Source organism: Erigeron canadensis, chromosome 6 (genome assembly GCF_010389155.1).
Source record: "Erigeron canadensis isolate Cc75 chromosome 6, C_canadensis_v1, whole genome shotgun sequence".
In the NCBI taxonomy this organism is placed as follows: Eukaryota; Viridiplantae; Streptophyta; class Magnoliopsida; order Asterales; family Asteraceae; genus Erigeron; species Erigeron canadensis.
In genome coordinates, this window is record NC_057766.1 from 15,839,143 (window position 1) to 15,856,690 (window position 17,548).

The following is a 17,548-nucleotide window of genomic DNA, read 5'->3' on the forward strand; positions in this document are numbered from 1 at the left end:
TCATATCTTTGTGATATTATTGTTTATCTTTGTGATATAGCTGGAACATTTGTAGTGATATCTTTTGATATTCCACGATGATCAAATGGAAATCCTACCAATGCTAACATCTTTTCCAACGTTGAACGTAGGTCTCATAATTACATTTATGTGATTATTGAGTTAACGAGAAGTCTAACAGTGACCTCGGATTTTACCTAAAAGTCTTTCAGGATAATAGATTGTGGTTATCGAACGCTCCGGTTGTACTAACCATGATTTATATTCTTTGAAGCAATCTCGTGGTTGAAAAGCCGCAGACCAAACTATGTTAGAACATTGCTTTGTGCATGTCTCAATGATACATAGGAAATCCGAAAAATGTTATACATTTCTATCGGTCATTTCATTAATCCCTTTGATTTTTGAACATGTTAAAGGATCATTCATATCCGGTTTCATTTCTCATCTCACAAACACAAAAAACACCAACACCATACTATAACGTTTGTACCAACAACTTCAACTTTACATTTAAGTCACCTTTAGGTTATCTTTAGGGTGGGCTAATGGTTTGTGTAACACCCCGCTAAAGCGGAATATACGGGATGCACAGATAAGCACAATCGCACATAGTACAAGTTCCAACACAACCATTACATTAAAAGAGAACAGAAGTACGAAAGTTATTACATAATATATAATGTACTCAGAATAGTCAATAAACAAAAGACAGAACAATTGTCTTTTAGAATCAAGTCTTGAACAGAACTAGCAAGGAAAGTCTTCACAGCTCCTGATCTTGTTCGCTCGAACAATCGCCAAATGAGATGAGCTTAAAGAGGAAGATTCCTATGCTAAAGATCTATAAGCCTAGCCTGAAAAGCATGTAAGTTAAAAAGGTCAACTACAAAAGTAGTTGGTGAGATACACATAATGTACGTTTAGTTTACATATAAGTATATATGTATAATAAGAACAGGATCACACGAACAAGATCACAAGTTTTGTACGTTTCACCAAAGTACTTTGTAATAATAAGAACTAGATCAAGATCTGCATGTTGAACATAAGTACTTTAATATAATAAGAACTAGGTCAAGATTTGCACGTTGAACATAATTACTTCATAATACAATGAACAGAACAAGAACATATAATGAACCTTAGATATAATGGTCACTGCTAATCCGATTGGCCAGGACTGAACTGTAATGTAATGATGTGCTCATATAGCTCAAGTACGTCAAATAAGGTCTAGAACAGAACAAAAACAAGTACAAGAACAAGTAATATGCATCCTCCAGAACTGCGGAGAATGAGGGTGGGCCTACCCTAAACAGCGTTGTCCATAATTACCTACGGTTCATTCCCTGAACTGTGGGATATGAATTGATAGCAGTGAACAAGAACTAAACAAGTACATGTACGAACTAGAACATAATAAAGATCAAGTATAGTAGTATAAATGTATTTAAGATCCTGCCCATTCAAGACTTAAATACTTCTTTAAACAGTTTAAGAATCATATCATAAGTAGTTCAAGATCAAGATCATAATATAGTATATAAAATAGTTCCAGAACATATGTACAAGTACAAAATGGTTTTCATGCTTTTCAGTCCCCGATAAAAGAACTTGAACAAGATGTACGAAAGGGGGATTAGTGAACTCACAGTGATCTGGTACAAGCAGAGTAGTAATAGCACAGAGAACAAGCACAGAGATAGATAAGTTATATCTATCACAATCCAAGCACGTCTTGATGGATGCCTAAGTACATGTCATTGATCATAAATAAGTACATATATTAGTTCATGTGATTATTTAATCACTGAAATGCCCTTAATGAACTAATAACTTGGTCCTTTGAAGATCTTTGAACGTTTTGACTCAAAAGAGTTTAATGAACTTTAAGTACATGAACTGGACTCGAACTAAGCGTCTTTGAACTCACACATAAGTACTTATCGTGTTAATGAGTTGAACGTGTCTTTAATAATGAACTTTAGCCTTAAGAACTCGATTTAGTTGTTCATAGAACTTGTACTTTAATAATCAAGATAGATCATGTCTTTAGTGTACTCAATTAGGGTTTGCACGATTTACGTTATTTTAGATCGATTCATGAACTAGCTTTGATGTTAATAAGTAGCCTTTGGTGTGATTGATCGAGTGGTAAAGATGTTATGAACTGGTTTGGTGATTAATGATCAAGTGTGGTATGTTATAGAACAAGTTCGTGTTGTGTTCTGATGAGTACAAGATCGTCTAGGGTTTGGGAGTTCAAGATCGTCCCACTGGACAAAGAACAAGATCGTCCTACTGTCTAGAGTTCAAGATCGTCCTACCTGCCCTAGGTCAGGATTGTCCTCTATGCAAGCTTCAAGATCGTTTCAAGTTTTAAGGTTCAAGATCGTTTCATATACAAGGTAGCTCGAGATCATTTTAGGTTTCAAGACTTCAAGATCGTTTTAAGTACATTTGAGACCAAGATCGTCCCAAATCCAAGGACAAGAACAAGGTACAACGATCATTTTAGTTCAAGAACGATTGTTTGAGCAAAACCGATCCAAAGGATCAGTTACCCATTAAACGTACCAACAACATCACAACACCACACAAGATCGAACGAACAAGTATAATGTACCAACAAGCTGCCTAGGACGATCTTGGGGACCAGGATTGTCCCACCAAGATCGTCCCACTTTCCAAAACGGGCTGAACAAGACAAACACACATTACGAAGGTCTAGATCGATTCCGGGACTTGTTAGAACATAGCACTAGTACTTTTATGCACAATAACACTAACCAATAACATTTTTAACGATTTCAAGATCATCTATAACATAAACAAGTCGTGGCACATCAAGAACAAGTTTTCCTTCACTTTCAAAAATGGGTTTTGTAGATTAAAGCATGTTATGACCCAAATTTGTTCACATAAATGTTATTAAACACATTTAGACACAAACCCATTAATCATTAACAAGATTTTCAAACAAAATTGGACCAAATCATCAAGAACATGAACTTGAAAAAGTACACTTTTAATTTAATCAAAAACTCATAATTTGTTGTTACCTGAGATTTGATACCAGAAATATGTTTTGATTATCACAAGGATGCTAAAAGTACAAATGATTTTGGTTTAACAACCCAAAATCAAAGGATGAATTTTATGTGTGTTTTAGGTGGCTGCATTAGGTGTTTTAGAGAGAGAGAGAAGAAAGATGGAGAAGATGAGTGAATAGTGTTTCTCTCTCAAGGGTTTCCATCTCATTCTTTATATACCTTTCCTATATTAAATGAACTTAATAAATGCAAGGACTATTTGCGAACATTTTGAACTAGAACATTTATGAACACGAACGTTTATGAACCAAACTTTAATATTTCATTGTACTTAATCATGAACTCGTCAAATAAATCAAGATTTAAGATCAAATTGACCTTCATAAAGCACGTCACGAACTTAAATAAATTGAACTGTCTAGCCGTTCTAGTGGCGAAAGTACGTTTCAAAGAACTTATTTAGAACATTTCTAAGACGGTTGTTACAGTTTGGGTTGCTGTTTTGATGGTCGATATTTCTCCATGTGCAATACATCTAGTTCCGGATTGTGTTATTTCTTTTAGCTTTTTATCCATCAATGTTTGCATAATGACATTGGTTCCCAACTTTGTCATTATGAGGGGGAGAAAAAGATTATGATTGATTGGGGGAGAAATTAGAATAATTGATGGAGAAAAGTTTGTGTTTGAAACTGAAGTGAAAGAATTAAAATTAAAATTTGGAAATTTTGTACTTCAGGTCTCTTCAAGTTTCCTCCAAATTTTTGCCGCCGAAATATGTTCTCATGAAAATCGAGCCATGGATTGTTCAGATTAACTTGTCAAAGATTTTCAAAACATTTCAGTCAATTGAGCTCAAATTTTCACTAGATTTTAGTTGATTGAGTTCTTGATTTTGAAAAAGAGGAAATCTAAATTGATTCCAAAGATAAGATTTAGACTGAAGATTAAAGGATATTCTCTCAAGATGGAACAAATGTTTAAAGATGCTCCAATATGGTTATATTCATGTATTGAGGGGGAGCATAATTACTTCATAAGAGACTTATCCAAACTTCATTCAAATGTTTACTCTCCAAAGTATTCAAGTCAATGTGACAATGATCAAAGCTACAAAAAGTTGAAAGATTGGTTAGAAGATTCATGACAAAGAAGTAAAGCTTCAAAAGAGTCTTCATCAATATGTTTCATTCAAGATCTTCAAGTCATACAATAACACTTGTTCAAGAAGCTCTAATGCATATATCAAAGGGGAGAGTACAAGTTCATGATACTTCATGTCAAAAGTTGAAATGTGCTCAAGAATCAAAGATTGAAGAATCAAAGCCAAGTTTATACCTTCCGCATCTCAAAAGACAACTCTTATTCATGATTTAACAATCTTCAAAGATTCAAGACACACACACACTCTTTATTCTCTGTTCAAAAAGAACATTGAGAATCGCCTCATGATTTAACTTCAAGAAGTCCAAGACCAAGAATTGTTTCAACATACTCATTGTCTTCACCACCGGGCTCATTAAATACATTCCTACAAGACAAGATAACCCGTACTTCATTCATTACAATATATCACTAAGGGGGAGAATGTTAGAAATCCAAAAATAGTGATAAATTGTAATTTAAGTTAGTGGACTTACTTGTTGTTAAGTCATAGATTAATAATCACTAAGGTTGAGGGACTAGATGTGATAAGTTACATATGTATAGAGATAGACTATAGATACCCTCATACCTTAGAGATTATTAAGGCCTTGAACAATTTTTCATTCATTCCTGTAACCTTTACACACACTTAATTCCAATCATTCCACTCTCTCTCTCAAAAACACACACTAAAACACCAAGAACACACACACTAAAGCACGTTTAGTATTCCTTTCACCCCAAAACATAAGTAAAAAAAGGGGCTACGAAGACTCACAGTGGTCCGGTACGAGTACAGTTTGTAAGCACAGATCGTTTTAGGTTTATTCAGAAGCAAGATCGTTTTAGGTTTATTCAGAAGCAAGATCGTTTTAGGTTTTCCTGGTTCAAGATCGTCTTGCTGCAACTAGGTTCAAGATCGTCCTAGCTGCCGGGAGATGGGACGGTCTTGACAGGATCGTCCCATGGTTCAGGAATAAGAACAAGTATGCACGATCACTTATAGTTCAAGAACAAACGGTTGAGCAAAACCAATCTAGAAGATTAGTTACTCAAAAGGGTATGGTTCCCAACCACGTACCAACACAACATCACAACCTAACACGAGATTCAGCGAGCGAGCACCAAAGAGACAAGGAGGCTGCCCTAGGACGGTCTTGGTGATCAAGATCGTCCTAGTGCCCAAGAACAAGATCGTTTCAGCCTATAAGACGAGCTGAACAAGAATGACCACAATACAGAAATGTCTAGATCGATTTTTAGGACTTGTTGGACATAGCACAAGTACATATATACACAAAAACATTATTTACTAACACTTTTACTTATTTCAAGAGCAAAACACATCATGAACAAATTGTGACTTCAAGAACAAGTTGTACCTTTATTTATCAAAAATGGGTTTTGTAGATTAAAGCATGTTATGACCCAAATTTGTTCGTATAAATGTTACTAAACACATTTAGATACAAACCCATTAACTATTAACACGATCTTCATTCAAAAATTGGACCAAATCATCAAGAACATAAACTTTAAAAAGTACATTTTTAATTTGATCAAAAATCCATCAAATGTTGTTGTTACCTGTAAAATGATTCAAGAAGTGTGTTTTGATTATCACAAGGATGCTAAAAGTACAAACGATTTCGATTAAAAGTATCAAAATCAAAAGATGCTCTTGTGTGTGTTTCATGGTGTCTGGAGTGTGTGTTTTAGTGAGAGAGTGGAGAGGTGGAGAAGATGAAGAGAATGGGGTTTCTCTGTCTAACTCTCTATTTATACTTTTTTCCAATATTAAATGAACTTAATAAGTGCAATGACTATTTGCGAACATTTTCAACCAGAACTTTTATGAACACGAACGTTTACGACCCGAACTTTAGTATTTTATCGTCTTTAATCATAAACTCGTCATATAAATCAAGATTTAAGATCAAATTGACCTTCATATAAACACATAATTGGATCTAAAGCATGTCAAGAACTTAAATAAATTGAACTGTCTAGCTGTTCTAATGGCGAAAGTACGATTCGAGGAACTTATTTAGAACATTTCTAAGATGGTTGTTACATTCTCCCCTACTTAAAGGAATTTCATCCCGAAATTCAGATTACACGTCATGTTTCAAGTTATGATTGCACACCAAATTTATAAGTATCAAATTGCACGTTAAGTTTCAAGTATGTGATCATACATTAAGTAGCAAGTAGCATGTTTCACATTTGAGTTTCAAGCATCACATCACATAGCAAGCGCCAGGTGTCAAGTTAGGCACTACGTTCTTAAGTTCACTTACTAGTTTGAGGTATCGAGTTAAGCAAATAAATGTGGATACTTAAGCTTCATTTGATCTTCTCGCTCCTAAGTAAACTCTGGGCCTCTACGGGAGTTCCAACGAACTTTCACAATGGTATACTTATGTCTCTTGAGCTTTTTGACTTCTCAGTCCAAAATTTCAACGGGTTCTTCTTTGAAGCTTAATATACTATCTACTCGTATCTCGTTTAAAGGAACATATGTTGCTTCATCAGCTAGACACTTCTTGAGGTTCGATATGTGGAAGACATCGTGTACGTTACTCAGCTCTTGGGGAAGTTTCAAATGGTAAGCTACTGCACCCACACATTCTGTAATCTCAAACGGTCCAATATATCTTGGAGCTAGTTTCCCTCTCTTTATGAATCTGACTACGCCCTTCCAAGGCGATACTTTAAGCATCACTCGATCACCAACCTGAAACTCTAAAGGTTTCCTTCGGTTGTTTGCATATTTCTTTTGTCTATCTCTTGCCTTCATGAGGTTCTCCTTGATTTGAGCAACTATTTCGGTTGTTTCAAGAATGATTTCTGGACCTATTAATTGCATGTCTCCGACTTCGTGCCATGCAAGCGGGGATCGACATTTTCTTCCATACAAAACCTCAAAAGGCGGACACCCAATACTCGAATGATAACTATTGTTATATGAGAATTCGACTAGTGGGAGGTAAGTATCCCAACTTCCCCCAAAGTCAACGACACACGCTCTTAGCATGTTCTCTAGTGTCTGAATCGTCCTCTCACTCTGTCCGTCTGTCTGTGGATGGTAGGCTTTGCTCATATCGATTCGCGTTCCCAAGGCTCGTTGCATCGATCTCCAAAATCCTGATGTAAACCAACTATCTCTATCACTAATGATTGATACTAGAACGCCGTGCTTAGCTACAATCTCCTTAAGATACAGACGCTCATATTGTTCTATCGAGAAATCTTCACGTATGGTTATGAAATGAGCTGACTTGGTCAGTTGATCTACTACCACCCATATTGCATCTTTACCACTACTTGTTCTTGGTAACTTCGTGACAAAGTTCATGGTAATCTTTTCCCACTTCCAACTGGGAAGCTCTGGTTGCGTTAGTAGCCCTCCTGGTTTCTTATGTTCTGCTTTGACCTTCAGACATGTTAAGCACTGGCTCACATATACTGCTGCATCATTCTTCATCCCTGGCCACCAGAATAAATCTCGAAGGTCTTGATGCATCTTGTCTATTCCTGGATGAATAGAATATCTTGATTTGTGTGCTTCGTCCATTATCAACTTTCTTAATCCACCAAACACCGGGATCCACAATCTGTTAGATAAACAAATTGCTCCATCATCTCTTTGCTCAAATTGTGCTTCCATACCTCGTAACCCTTCTTTGTCAATGTTTTCTTCCTTGATAGCTTCTACTTGCGCTTCAACAATCCTACTCCTCAAACTGTTGTGTACAGTAATGCTCATGGCTCTAATTCGTCTTGGCCTAACTCTTTCCTTCTTACTCAAGGCATCTGCTACTACGTTTGCCTCGCCTGGATGATATCGAATCTCACAATCGTAATCGCTAAACAATTCTAGCCATCGTCTCTGGCGCATATTAAGATCCTTCTGGGTGAAGATATGCTGAAGGCTCTTATGATCTGTGTATATCCACTCTTTGTCCCGTACAGGTAGTGTCTCCAACATTTGAGTGCAAAAACGATAGCTCCCAACTCCAAATCGTGAGTCGTGTAATTCTTCTCATGAATCTTTAGTTGGCAGGAAGCATATGCAATAACCTTGCCTCGCTGCATCAGTACACATCCTAAGCCTTGACCCGACGCGTCGCGATAAACGATAAAGTCATCGGATCCTTCTGGAAGACTTAAGACCGATGCATTACATAACTTCTCCTTCAATATTCTGAAAGCTTCTTCTTGTTTCACACCCCAATCGAAATTCCTATCTTTGTGCATCAACAACGTAAGGGGTTGTGCAATCTTTGAGAAGTTCTCAATAAATCGTTTGTAATAGCCCGCTAATCCGAGGAACTGTCTGATCTCTGTCAGTGTCTTTGGCCTTCTCCAATTCTCTACTGTTCTATCTTGCTGGGATAAACCTTTATTCCATCCTTGTCAACTACATGACCCAAAAACTTCACCTCTTCTAACCAAAATTCACATTTCGAGAATTTTCCGTACAACTTTTCAGCCCTCAAAAGTTCTAAAGCTTCTCTCAGATGTACTTCATGCTCTTTCTTAGTCCTCGAGTAGATGAGAATATCGTCAATGAAAACAATGATGGATTGATCTAAATAGGGTTTACATACGCGGTTCATTAGGTCCATGAAAATGGCAGGTGCGTTTGTTAATCCAAATGGCATCACCAAAAACTCAAAGTGTCCATATCTCGTGCTAAATGCTGTTTTTGGTACATCTTCTTCACGGACTCTTAGCTGATGGTAGCCCGAACGAAGATCGACCTTAGAGAAGTACTTTGCGCCTTGCAACTGATCAAATAAATCATCAATACGCGGTAAAGGATATCGATTCTTAACGGTTAACTTGTTTATCTCGCGATAATCGATGCACATGCGAAAGGATCCGTCTTTCTTCTTAACGAATAATACCGGTGCACCCCAAGGTGAAGATCTCGGCCGAATGAATCCATTATCTTGTAACTCTTGCAATTGTGTAGCGAGTTCTTGCATTTCAGAATGAGCTAAACGGTATGGTGCCTTTGCTACCAGTGTAGCATTAGGTATAAGATCGATTCAAAATTCAACTTGTCGAGACGGAGGCAATCCCTGAATGTCATCAGGTTATACATCGGGGAATTCACAGACTATCGGAATGTCTACTAGTTTGACCACTTCAGTTGTCGTGCTCATAAGATTTCGTTTGTTTGACTCAGATTGCTCACCTTGAATTTCTAGAAAGTCTCCCCCACTTAAGGGGATCCTAAGGATTTTTGCGCGACATATGATGACTACATCTACGAGGGACAACCAATCCATCCCCACAATTACATCAAAGCTACCCATATCAAATGGGACTAACTCTATATAGAATGAACGACTATCAAGTGTTAACATACATTTAGGTACAATTTGATTTAGTTTAGAGATTCCACCACTAGCTACTTCAATTTCATAATATGCATGTGTACGAATAGGTTTCGCATTTATAGAGCACACAAAGTTAGTAGAGATAAAGATGTAGTCGGCACCCGAATCGAATAAAACAATAGCCATATGGTTGTTTAAGAGAAAAGTATCCGTGACAATGTTTGGATCATTAGCGGCTTCCATAGCATTCAAAGCAAAGATTCGGCCCCCGGCCTGCTGGGCTTGGTTAACTTTTGGTGGATTAGAAGCTGCGATCTATAGTGGATTCTGATTGACTGCGGCTGGGGCGGGTCGTCTAGCAACTCTCGGGCAAACATTGCGATAGTGTTCAGTGCTGCCTCACTCATAGCATGCTCCTCGGTTGGCTGGAGGATTTCTGATGTTCAATGGTGCAACATTCAGTGGTGCGACTGGGATTCTGGCTATTCTGCAATCCTTAGCCAAGTGTCCAAACTTCTGACAATTCTGACAAAATCGACATGGCACTGTCGCTGGGTGATGATAAGTACAAGTGGCACATAGAGGAGATTGGCCAATATACGCCCTCTGTCCTGGCTCGACTGCAGCAAACACCTTTCCAGTCCTGATTCTCTTATCAGCTCTGAAGTCTCTCTTCTTACTTGGTTCACCAAGGTCTCTCTTCTTTTCTCCAGACTTAGTCAGTGTTCCAGCCCTAACCAAGTCATCAGTCATAGCACTGGTCCTTCGAATAGCTTCTTCAATTGAGTAAGGAGGTATGCCAGTCATAGTGTTTCGAATCTGAGGAATGAGGCCATAGATGTATCTTTCAATCAACTTAGACTCAGAAGTCACCAAGTGAGGTACCAATCTAGCTAGCTCTTGAAACTTGCTGGTATACTCTGCATGTCCAGCTCCTACCATTGCATGGTGCCAAAACTCTTGTTCAATCTTCTGCATCTCATTTAGTGGGAAAAGCGACTTCTCATCATCTCTTTAAACTGATCCCATGGTGTTTCAAAAGTAGCAATTCTCCCACGGGATCCTAGCAAAGTGTTCCACCAAGACAGTGCATCATCGGTGAATGAACCTCCAGTGTATCTCACCTACTGATGCGATGGACATTCGCTTACGTCCATGACTGCTTCCATTTTCTCCAACCACTTCATAAATACACTTGCCCCTCATTTTCCATTGAAATCTGATGGACCACACTTCTTGAATTCGGTGTAGCTGCAACCTCTTCGTCCCATTGCATACTCATCATTTCTGGGAAACCTCCTGGGTCCAGGGCCCACATACACACCATCCCCAACAAACTCTACTTCGGGGTCAAAGTCCTCTTGTTCTTGGTTCACTTGCTCTGGTTCAACTCCCTCTGGTTCAACTACAACTTTAGGTGCTCTTTGATTCTGATTCGGGGCAGCACCCATTGCAGCAGTCACTTGTTCCACAATAGTGGGCATTGAGGCTGCCAATTGTTCAGCGAAGATAGTGGCTATATCGGAATTTTCAGCACGACCCATGCCGCGACCATGGCCCATACCACGGCCTCTTCCTTGTTGGCCTCCACGACCACATCCAGGATTACCACGACCACCTTGTTCAGCTTGAACTTCGACATTTAGGTTTGCTCTTGTTCGCACCATTTTCCTATATTAGGAAAAGACGTGATCGACGTTAGAATGAGGAAATAGTCGTTCATGACATCATTTACGCACTCTCAAACACACTCGTGTTAGTTTTCTAGAATTCTATAAATTTATGCATTCATTATCGCGTGCAACTCAATAAACCAAGTATTACGTCTGAAAGTAAGCATTATCATCAATGTCAATCATGCAGTACGAGGTAACATCATAATAAAATATTCAGTACATGAAAGATAGTTTGCAATATGAATAACATAACCATTTCAACTTAAATCTCATTTTAAATCCAATTAACTTTCGACAGCTAAAGTGAGGTCCGAATCCAACACTTACATCCGTTGCACTAGCGGTGTATGTATACAGGGTGTACCAGTGGCTAACCCTCTACACCCCTAGTACATCTAATGCAAAGTCGGATCACGGTACTGGTATGCTCTCTAGGTATTGGCAAAGGTATGTATACAGGGTGTACCAGTAGCTAACCCTTCACCCAACCAACACCCATTAAGCAGCCCAGGGTTGCTACCACACTCTAACCATCTTAGGTACGATCCATGTTGCTAACATTTCCATAGGTACATATACCACACGCAAAAAGTTGATCAGGCTTTTCTGTGATGATATATCGCCATACTTCTTTGCTAACAACGCATCATCTCGCTATCACATTATTATAACTTAAATTTAACCCATCTCATAGATTGAATACCAATAGCATGAATGTACGTGGCAAGGTATCATGGTCCTAAGGTCTACGCATGAATAAGTACAATAGCATGAATATCGCAGACATAGATAAGATTTACAAAGATTGAATGCACACATAATCCCTATCATGCATGCTACGTGCGGTTCCTAAGTTATAGTCTAGGTAAATCCACCTAATTCGCTATAACCTCGGCTCTGATACAAATCTGTAACACCCCGACTACGGCAGAAAACTCGGGATGCAAGATAAAGCACACGCGCACATGGATGTTACATAGGAAAAGCTAAATGAGTGCATAGACTAAGCATAAATAGTCGAATACATAGTTCAAATAAGCAAAACTTATTTCACAAACATAAATTCCATAGCCTTCAAATAAAATTTAAGATAAGTTCCCACGCATGGGAAACGGTTAGGCATATTGCCAACTAGCACATAAGAAGGCATGGAAGACTCCCAATCCTAAGCCTGAAGTCTGCTATGAGTCCCATGCTACCAATCCTAGCCACGATTTGCTTGGTTACATGAAAGGAATACTTAAAAGAGTCAACACAAAGGTTGGTGAGTTCGTAGGTTTGAAATCATGATTGTTTACTTGAAACCTTGTTTGAATCACAATTGCTTGCTTGAATAACCACAAGAAACATTTATCGTTTGAATAATCAAGTTATATGCCGTTAGATATGAATACACGAATAAAGTAGCATAGTATGGCTATAGACCTACTTACGGTGCATAATTGTGAGAATGTGTATAATCGTGCACTCACAGTACCTGGCTAGTATATATCAATTGTGCACTCACAGTCATAAACATGACATGGCTAGTATGTATCAATCGTGAAGTAGTCTAGTAGCCGTAAAATAAACAATGAAAGCAGTTACAGCATATATGAAAGCATGTTTAGTATTCCTTTCACCCCAAAACATAAGTAAAAAAAAGGGGCTACGAAGACTCACAGTGGTCCGGTACGAGTACAGTTTGTAAGCACAGAGAACAAGCACAGAGATAGATAGGTTATATCTATCAAAATCCAAGTATGTCTTGATGGAAACCTAAATACAAGTCATTGATCATAAATAAGCACACGTATTAGTTCTTGTGATTTATCTATCATTGAAATGTCTTTGATCAACTGATGATTTGGTCCTTAATTATCCTTGAACTTTTTGACCCAAAAAGAGTTGGAATGAGTATACACATATGTAATTATAATGATAATGAGTTGAACATGTCTTTAATAATGAACTTTAGCCTTAAAAACGTAGTTTAGTTGTTTATGGAACTTGCACTTTAATGATCAAGTTATGGAAACATGATCGTTTAGTTTCCTAGATGTACAAGATCGTATTATGGCACATGAATTGAAATGACTCGGGAGGTTGATGAACCAAGATCGGTTTTAGAGTACAAATTGAATCAAGATCGTCCTTGGGTTTAATGAAGACAAGATGGTTTTAGGTTTATTCAGAAGCAAGATCGTTTTAGGTTTATTCAGAAGCAAGATCGTTTTAGGTTTTCCTGGTTCAAGATCGTCTTGCTGCAACTAGGTTCAAGATCGTCCTAGCTGCCGGGAGATGGGACGGTCTTGACAGGATCGTCCCATGGTTCAGGAATAAGAACAAGTATGCACGATCACTTATAGTTCAAGAACAAACGGTTGAGCGAAACCAATCTAGAAGATTAGTTACTCAAAAGGGTATGGTTCCCAACCACGTACCAACACAACATCACAACCCAACATGAGATTCAGCGAGCGAGCACCAAAGAGACAAGAAGGCTGCCCTAGGACGGTCTTGGTGATCAAGATCGTCCTAGTGCCCAAGAACAAGATCGTTTCAGCCTATAAGACGAGCTGAACAAGAATGATCACAATACAGAAATGTCTAGATCGATTTTTAGGACTTGTTGGACATAGCACAAGTACATATATACACAAAAACATTATTTACTAACACTTTTACTTATTTCAAAATCAAAACACATCATGAACAAATTGTGACTTCAAGAACAAGTTGTACCTTTATTTTTCAAAAATGGGTTTTGTAGATTAAAGTATGTTATGACCCAAATTTGTTCATATAAATGGTACTAAACACATTTAGATACAAACCCATTATCTATTAACACGATTTTCATTCAAAAATTGGACCAAATCATCAAGAACATAAACTTGAAAAAGTACATTTTTAATTTGATCAAAAATCCATCAAATGTTGTTGTTACCTGTAAAATGATTCAAGAAGTGTGTTTTGATTATCACAAGGATGCTAAAAGTACAAACGATTTCAATTAAAAGTATCAAAATCAAAAGATGTTGTTGTGTGTGTTTTATGGTGTCTGGAGTGTGTGTTTTAGTTAGAGAGTGGAGAGGTGGAGAAGATGAAGAGAATGGGGTTTCTCTCTCTGACTCTCTATCTATAGATTTCCAATATTAAATGAACTTAATAAGTGCAAGGACTATTTGCGAACATTTTGAACCAGAACTTTTATGAACACGAACGTTTACGACCCGAACTTTAATTTTTCAACGTCTTTAATCATAAACTCGTCATATAAATCAAGGTTTAAGATCAAATTGACCTTCATATAAACACATAATTGGATCTAAAGCACGTCAAGAACTTAAATAATTGAACTGTCTAGCCGTTCTAATGGCGAAAGTACGATCCGAGGAACTTATTTAGAACATTTCTAAGATGGTTGTTACACCTTGGTTCTATGTTCTTGTACCTACAAAACAATATAACACACAAACACAAAACAAAACATAAACAGATATAATACTGAAGTTCAAACGTAATCATTAAATATCAACACAAGTTCTTATTTAAATAATTACAATCATAGTTCCTAAAACATAAATGATAATCAAATCTATGTTGCGATTGTCACAACGAATCTGAATCTACACATAGTGGTGGGTTAGAGTGTTTCCTTTATCCTTGATTCCGGAAGCTTGGCCTTTACGAATCTTGGTGGTGGATTCTTTTATCTATCCTTTTGTTCTATTGTCTTGTTTCTCGTACCAAAATTATCTAATTCCATTTTGTTTAATTTCCGCCGTGCTTGAGTTATTGCGTGTTCTACGCATCAAAACCCTTATCGAAAGGCCTCATTTATATGTCGTAAATGAGTTAATATTTTGGAACTATCGGTACGTATTGTATTATATGTTTACGCAGGTTCACGGAAGATGCGAGTGAAGGTAAATGGTATCAAGTGACTCAAAATGGAAGCCTATGAAGTTACAAGACACAAGAAGGTGATTCAGGAGCCAAGCGAAGTGATACGAGAAGCAGCAGGAGCTGCCAGTGCCACGACGCCTTGCCAGTGCCGCTGGCCCAGTCCCAGCGCCGCTGGGCGTCCCAGTTCAGGAAACCGACTTATCACCCTATTTAAGCCGAAGCAGCCCTCAAAACCCAAAGAGACAGCCGATTCAGTATCCCTAGCCGCCTACATCCCTAGGCTGGCTTTGCAGATTCCAATGAGGTTTTAGATCTTCTAAAACCTTCCGATCTTCATCCTCAACCTAGATCTACTCTTTGATTTTACTTTCAGTTGGGAGACAATGTCTTTCATCTTTTCAGACTTTGTTATTCCTTTAATAATGCTAGGCTAGTAGGCTGAATACTTGTTTAGGTCGATGTGATCATGTAGACGTTTATCTATTTTACTTTATTTGTTAAATCTGTTGGAGTGTGTTTTAGTGTTTATCGTAAATCAATGTTTTACTAGTTCTTCATATTATTATCGGTTCTATATCTGCATATATTGATTTAATTCTGATGATCGGTATATAATCATACTCTAGGATTAATACATAAGGATGGAAAACATTGTAACCGACATCTATAGCTAGATGTAAAAGGTGATTCACTTGTAACCGAGAGATCTAGAACCATAGTACTCCCTCCGTCCCAATTTAAATGTCCTATTTTGACTTTTGAAGTCTTTTTTTGCAACTTTGACCGTAAATTATTTTGTATGTGTTATACAATAGTTGATGTAAAGTATATATATAGATTGAGCTTCACATGTATTTTTCATTGATATAACTTTCATTAGGTATTATATTATGAAAACAAATATATATACGATCAAAGTTAGAGAAAAAAGACTCAACAAGTCAAATTTGGACATTTAAATTGGGACGGAGGGAGTAATTAGGATGAATACAACATTATGCCTAACAATGTCAGACGCGATTCAGTGACTTGGAAACGAGCATTGTGGTCACCGGGGAGAATTATTATCTGGTCATGGCTTACGAGCCGAGTAACTTAAAGATGAACTAGTAACACAAACTTTAGGTCATTAATGCTCAAACAATGAATCTAACAAGAATTTGTTTATAGAATAGTGTGAGTCTAGGGACAACACTAGTTACTTAGACAAAGTAAATATAACGAGAATCTGAGTCGTGATTAAGTTTCCAACAGTCTAGCAAGTAGGTAGAATGATATTAAGTAGGTAGAATGATATTTGGTCGTGTCATGAGATCTAAGATGGCAAACAAGTATTTTCATTTAATTACTATTATTTGTTTTTTCAAACTATTTTCAGACTCAGCCTTTCGCTGAATAAGCGGTTGCGGCTTCTATTTACTTTTCAGTATTTTAGTTAGTTTAATAGGAAGTCGTGACAACCCCACAACCACTAGAATTACATGTATTATTAGATTAGGTAAAAGCAACGCGTCCCTGCGAACGATCATGTACTTATCACTTAACTATACTACATCTTATCGGGTCCCCTATCCGTTAAGGTGTGTGTGTGTGTGTGTGTGTTTTGAGATATTTACTTGTACAACTTTTATAAATTTAAACACTAAAACAAACGCAACCCGTCAAGTGTTTTGGCACTGTTGCGAGGACGCGACACATTCTTAGTTTAGTAATGTAGTTCGACCCTACTTTGTGTTTCGGCACGAAGTAGTTACTTTTTTGTACTTAGCTTTAAGTCACTTTAAGGTTTAGAAGTCAAACTAGTTTTAAGACAAAATTAGGGTTAGGATAATTTAGCTATTTTTATTTTCTTAAAATTTTAAAAATCCAAAAATATTCTTGTTTTATCGTTTTTAGTTATTAAGTTTAAATTGTTTACATTTAGGTTTATTTTATCTTGTTCTTGAAATTACTAATCGTTTTTGTGTTTCGTGTTTGTTTTCATTCATGTTTTCTTTTTCTTTCATTTTAGTTTAGTGTGTTTCAGCTAAGATAGGTACAATGCATTGTAAAGGATTCAAAAAAACATGTTTTGAGTCCAAGTATAATGTAAACAAAAAGAGATTCAACAGGTGATTACAGATAATAAGTTGGTTGTGTGTATTATTTAAGAATCTCATGTGAATTCTATGAGGCTTGAGACTTTAGGCTCCCAAGTTTTCTGCAATTAGAGGTGGACATCGAACAGAGATTTGTGTGTAAAAGAATCACGCATAATTTTGGGCTGGAATTCGAATGAAGTAGATGTCATGGTCTTAACTCAATCGGACCAGGTTATTCACACAAAAATAGTACTAAAAGCTAATAAAAAAAGTGTTGTTTTGCTCAATTATTTATGCTCATAATACTTACATTAAGAGAAGGGATTTGTGGACAAGTTTGGATACGC